The sequence below is a fragment of the Artibeus jamaicensis genome, unplaced genomic scaffold, assembly GCF_021234435.1.
Source record: "Artibeus jamaicensis isolate MK-2021 breed Jamaican fruit bat unplaced genomic scaffold, CSHL_Jam_final contig_3333, whole genome shotgun sequence".
NCBI classification, from domain to species: Eukaryota; Metazoa; Chordata; class Mammalia; order Chiroptera; family Phyllostomidae; genus Artibeus; species Artibeus jamaicensis.
In genome coordinates this window covers 78071-84070 of record NW_026521795.1, presented here as the reverse complement: position 1 = coordinate 84070, position 6000 = coordinate 78071, and positions in this window count along the sequence as shown.

The following is a 6000-nucleotide window of genomic DNA, read 5'->3' as shown; positions in this document are numbered from 1 at the left end:
AACTAAAGGGAGGTTCCAAGGAATTTCCTTTGCCGTGGGCACTCAGCTTATCTTCAGATGGCTAATTAAAAAGGCCAAAAGGTAGTGCAAGAATGCAGCCTCACGGCTGAAGCATGCAAACAGCTGACTTCGCAGAACCAACAGTTTCACCCCACAGTCCTTCAGGCCTTATGAGTAACTTTTGGGCCCAAGATGTAACAGACCCCTGGCCAGGCTTCCCAGGGGTCTGCTAGGGTCAGGGGTTGGGGCTGTAATTATCTGAAAGTAGCTGGTCCCATCCTCTCCTTGCTCCTGGGAACTGGCTGCGGCCGAAGGCTTTCTGGGAATGGAGAGGACCCTCCACCTTGGGAGCCTGGCTACCACTTTTGCTCTTCTGCATTTGGGTCGAAAATCACAGTGAGTTGTGACATCTGTAGTCATTTTCTTAAATTCCAAAAGTGACATATGATCATAGTTAAAAATTTTTTTCAATCAATACCTAAATTTATACAATAAAAAAATAAAAGTACTCCCATTCCCCTGTCCCCAAACAACGCAAAATTCCAAAATCTTCTCCTCCAGAGTTAACTACTATTAACAGCCTGGTGTTTATCTTTCCAGACATTTCCCCCCAAACATATTTGAACATAGGTATGTATGTATGTATGTGGGGGGGGGGTAGGAATCTGGGGCAAACTATTTAATCTCTGTACTTCAGTTTTCTCAGGTTTAAAATGGGGGGATGATATTAATCCCTAGAATTATTGTGAGGGTGAAATGAGTTAAGGTACCTGGCATTCTCAGAAAAGTGTCTGGCTCATAGTAGGCACTTGGGGTTTGCTGTTATGATTATTCCCTCATTCTTTTTCACAACAGCTTAGTGTTCTATCTCATAGATGACAACAATACTAAGAGAGGTTTTACCGACCCCATGACAGATGCCTAAATTCTCCTAAAATTAGTGTAGGACTGAGCCCAGAACTCAGGACTCTGCTTCTGGGCCAGTGTTGCTGTTCCCATACCACAGGGTCTCCCACAATTTCCTTTAAAGGCAAGGAGGACTAGAGGGAGCAGCTGGCCCCACTCCTGTCCCTCAGGGAGATTTAGCTTGGTTGCTCCACCTGATCTGGATCCTCAGCTCTCTCTCATGGGACTCTGGGGTAGGGGGATCTAGGCCTAGGTGAGCCTCCTCTCGCTGTGGTCTCTGGACATATCCCTCTTGGTTCCTGGGGCTTGGTTCCCCATTCTCCGCGATAAGTCATGCTGAGGATGCCTGTCCACTTGCTGGTCACTGTCCAGCTCAGACTGACTGTAGGGATGGCAATGGCTCAGAGTTAAAAGTGAGTTCTGGCTGCCTATCAGGCTACAGGCGTTTCCAGAGCTCCTTCAGTGTGCGCCAGGTGCTGTACCAGCCAGTGAGAAATACTTTGATAATGTAGGTGTGAGACAAGGCCATTGACTCTGGGAGTCCCTATCCTTAGGGCTTCTAGGCACGGGGCTCCTCTGGGTGGCCATAGCAGCGGAGCTGGGTGGGCAGGTAAGAGGCAGCTTTTGAGTGCAATTACTTGGTTCTCACTCCTTCCTGCCCGGCCTCCAGGTCTACTTTTAGTGCCATATTCCTTGTCTGACAGGTTTTTAGAACAGTAGGGGATGCTGGGTCATGGCCAGGCTGAGGTCTTTTCTACCACCCTGGGAACTTCTCACATACTTTCAAGCACCTCTGCAGACTCCAGGCTCAGAGCTGGAAAAGTCTTTGGGGTCATCCATCCTGCTTATTTACCAGGTGAAGAGATAGGTTTGGTGAGGGAGGGGCAGGGGTACAAGCTCATTAAGCACAATCAAGATGCCATTCACCATTCTAAAGACTTCAAAATTGCTTAATTCTGTTCCTATGGCAACCCTACTTATTTTTCCCATTTAAAGGATGAGGGACCCAAGGCTTGAAGAATTTGAGTTGCTCAAGGTCATAAGGAAATAGAGTAGCCTAATGTGTACCTACCTCTTTCTTACTAGAGGGAGCCCAAGATACCCAAACATCCCATTGGCTTCTTCCTTTTAACACCACTCTCAAATGCAAAATTGCTTTTCCTCTACTGTGGCCCATGATTAGACATGTATTGGACGACAGAAACTCTGTCACAGCCAACCACCCCAGCAATGTCTGTCTTCCCCTTGGAAGCTAAACTCTCTCTGGAGCCCTATTCTGGGAAAAGGCAGCATGGCTTTAGGGGACCAGTGAACAACAGGGCAATGGGTATTCCTCAGGTTCTAGTTTCAGGTGTGCAGCAAGATGTGGGACTTTTGTAGGTGGTACTGGGGTGGTACTAGCGGCTCCCTAGAACCAGTAGTCCCAGTCTCCAAAGGCCCCAGTGAGTCAGCCTCTTCACCTTCACCCTGAATATACTATTAGTTCTTTCTTCTTTTAGCTTTTTCCTCATTCATTGTCTCAGAGATAACTATCCAGAGGCTCTGTCCTTTAGTCCACTTACTGATAACAGTTTCCCTGGAAGTTCTTTAGAATTACCAATCCTTGATGTTGTCAGTCCTGGCAGTCTCAAACTGGGGCACCTCTTCGGATTCCTGCTGTGGAGGAGCTCTGGCAGGCTTGTGGGAGAAGCTAGTGGCTGGTGGTTCAGTGCACGCAGAGCCTGTGAATTCACCTCAGGACCCACAGGGCTTCATCACCACCCACCTGAAGCCTGAAGCTGGTCTCAAGGGAGCTGCACTCACGCCATGCCTCAGTGGTGCTGAATCGAGGACAGGCCCACCTTCTCCCCACCGCTTCCTCGTCACTATGGATGAACTGCTGCCCCACCCGACCCAGTGACCCAGCAAGGCTGTGCCTCTGCCTCCAGTCCTGTGTGGAGCACACAGAGGCCAGGGAGTGACTCCCAGCAGGGAAGTTAGTGATAAGGCCAGACCTCCCAATCCCTGCTCTGGGATGTGCAGACCCCCTCGAAACCACACCTAGAAACTGAGGCTAAGGAGCAGAACAAGGTGATGCCCAGGACAGGTGTTTTCATAGGCTTCCATTGCCCTCTCAGGCTACCCCTTCACACACACATTGAATTGGAACCATAACCAAAGAAGGCCCCTCACACCTCAATCTTGAAAGACACCATACAAAGAAGTCCTCAGTCCCCAAGAACTTAAGATCATCTAGCCCAACGATTTTCAACCCTATTCATCTCATGGCACACACAAACTAATTAGTAAAATTCTGCGGCACACCAGAAAAATGTAACAGTGGAAAATTGCAAAGGTGGGAAACTGTAACTCACCCCATCATCCTTTTGATATTGTTTCTGTAAGTACTGACTTTGACTAGTATGTAGCTTGTAGATAGATGGCATGTTTGTATGAGAATCCTAGGAACTACAAAAGACACAGACTCTGACCTTCAGGCATCCAAGCTCCAGGAGATTTGCTGACTTTCAACAGTAAAATCAGGATGATATGGAGCCAGGGTGACGTGCAGTCAGGATGACTAAACCAGGACGAGGCACACAAGACCGTCAGTCCCCTTATCAGAAAGCACTGTGCTTGTCTGAACATAGACAACTTTTCAACCCCCTCCCTTGATCTCTTTGTTCTGTTCCCTCTTCCCTCTTAGGAAAACCTCTGCCTCCACTGAGGGGAAGATAGGCTTTGAGGCCTGAGTCCCCCATCTTCCAGATGGCCCATATCTGAAAATAACCACTTTTCTTTACAACAGCACCTGCCTCTCAAGTATTGGCCTCGGTAATGGCAGCAGCTGGACCTGCATTCAGTATCAAAATTATATGTATATTTTAATATACTTTATTGATTATGCTATTACAGTTGTCCCATTTTCTCCCCTTCACTCCCTTCTGCCCTGTACACCCCTTCCCACACACATTCCTCCCCTTTAGTTTATGTCCGTGGGTCATATCTATAAGTTCTTTGGCTTCTACATTTCCTATACTATTCTTACCGCCCCCCTTCTATTTTCTACCTACCATCTATGCTACTTATTCTCTGTACCTTTTCCCCTCTCTCCCCCTCACACTCCCCTGTTGATAACCTTCCATATGATCTCCATTTCTGTGATACTGTTCCTGTTCTAGTTGTTTTCTTAGTTTGCTTTTGTTTTTCTTTTAGGCGTGGTTGTTAATAATTGTGAGTTTGCTGTCATTTCACTGTTCATATTCTTTACCTTCTTTTTCTTAGATAAATCCCTTTAACATTTCATATAATGGGGCTTGATGATGATGAGCCCCTTGAACTTGACCTTATCTGAGAAGCACTTTATCTGCCCTTCCATTCTAAATGAAAGCTTTGCCGGAGAGAGCAATTTTGGGTGTAGGTCCTTGTCTTTCATGACTTGGAATACTTCTTTCCAGCCCCTTCTTACCTGTAAGGTCTCTTTTGAGAAATCAGCTGACAGTCTTATGGGAACTCCTTTGTAGATAACTGTCTCCTTTTTTCTTGCTGCTTCTAGGATTCGCTCCTTATTTTTAATCTTGGGTAATGTAATTATGATGTGCCTTGGTGTATTTCTCTTTGGGTCCAACTTCTTTGGGACCGTCTGAGCTTCCTGGACTTCCTGGAAGTCTATTTCCTTTGCCAGAATGGGGAAGTTCTCCTTTATTATTTGTTCAAATAACTTTTCCACTTGTTGCTCTCTCTCTTCTTCTTCTGGTACCCCTATAATTTGGATGTTGGAATATTTAAAGAAGTCCTGGAGGTTCCTAAGCCTCTCCTCATTTTTTTGAATTCTTGTTTCTTCATTCTTTTCTGGTTGGATGTTTCTTTCTTCCTTCTGGTCCAGACTGGTGATTTGAGTCCCAGTTTCCTTCCCATAACTATTGGTTCCCTGTACATTTTCCTTTATTTCACTTAGCATAGCCTTCATTTTTCATCTGATTTGCAACCAAATTCAACTAATTCTTTGAGCACCCTGATTACCAGTATTTTGAACTGTGCATCTGATAGGTCGGCAGGTTGGCTATCTCTTTGTCTCTTAGTTGTATTTTTTCTGAAGGTTTGAGTTGTTCTTTCATTTAGGCCTTTTTTTTTTTTTTGGTCTCAGGGTGCCTGTACATGGTAAGGGAAGAGCCTTGTGTGTTCATCAGGGTCCAGCAACCCACATGGCTGTGTTGTGACACTATATGTGGGGCAGGGTCCAAGAGGGAACTATGGCTCTTGCTCCGCTCTCTGACGGATTTCAGTCACTTCCCCCACTTCCCACCAGCAAATTGGGCCCTTCTGGTGCTGATTCCTGTGTAGGTGGGTTTGTGTATGTTCTTGGATTCTGTGGGTCTCTCCAGTGAACTCTCCTGTGAGGCTGGGAGTTCTTCCTGGCACCTCAACCCCAAAGGTGTTTTCAATCAGTGGTTTGAGGCTTTATTTCCCTGAGTTGGAGCCCTGGGTTGCATGGTTTGTTTCACTCCTCAGTTGTTCCTCCAGGTTTATCTGCATGCAAATGTGGTACTGCCAACTCCACCAGCCACCGCCTCCTTGGTTTCCCCAGTGGCGCCTTGCTAGGAGTCCTCTCCACCCCAGCTACTGGTCTCTGCCTCTCCTACTGGTCTGGATGAATGTGTCTTCTTTAACTCCTCGGTTGTCGGACTTCCATACAGTTCGATTTTCTGTCAGTTCTGGTTGCTTTTTGTTTTTAAATTGTCCTTTTGGTTGTGTGAGGAGGCACAGTGTGTCTACCTATGCCTCCATCTTGGCCAGAAGACAGTTATATTTTTTGCTGATCTGACAAAAAAATTAGTTATAATTTTGATTCAGTCACACCAGATATCTATTGTTGTGCTGAGTATTGTCTTTTTTTTTTTTTTTTTTTTTTACAATCTAGGAAAAGAGGTCAGTGCCCCTGACTGATTAGTCAGGTACTGCATGTTTTAAAAATTCTTGTGGCACACCCATTGAAAAATCACTGATTTATCCAAACCCTGCTATTAAGGGAGAATAAAACAAGGTTCATATTGAAGTGACCTGGCACCAGTCCGTTGGTGGTAGGCCCAGGACTAGTTAGAACCCAGGCATCCT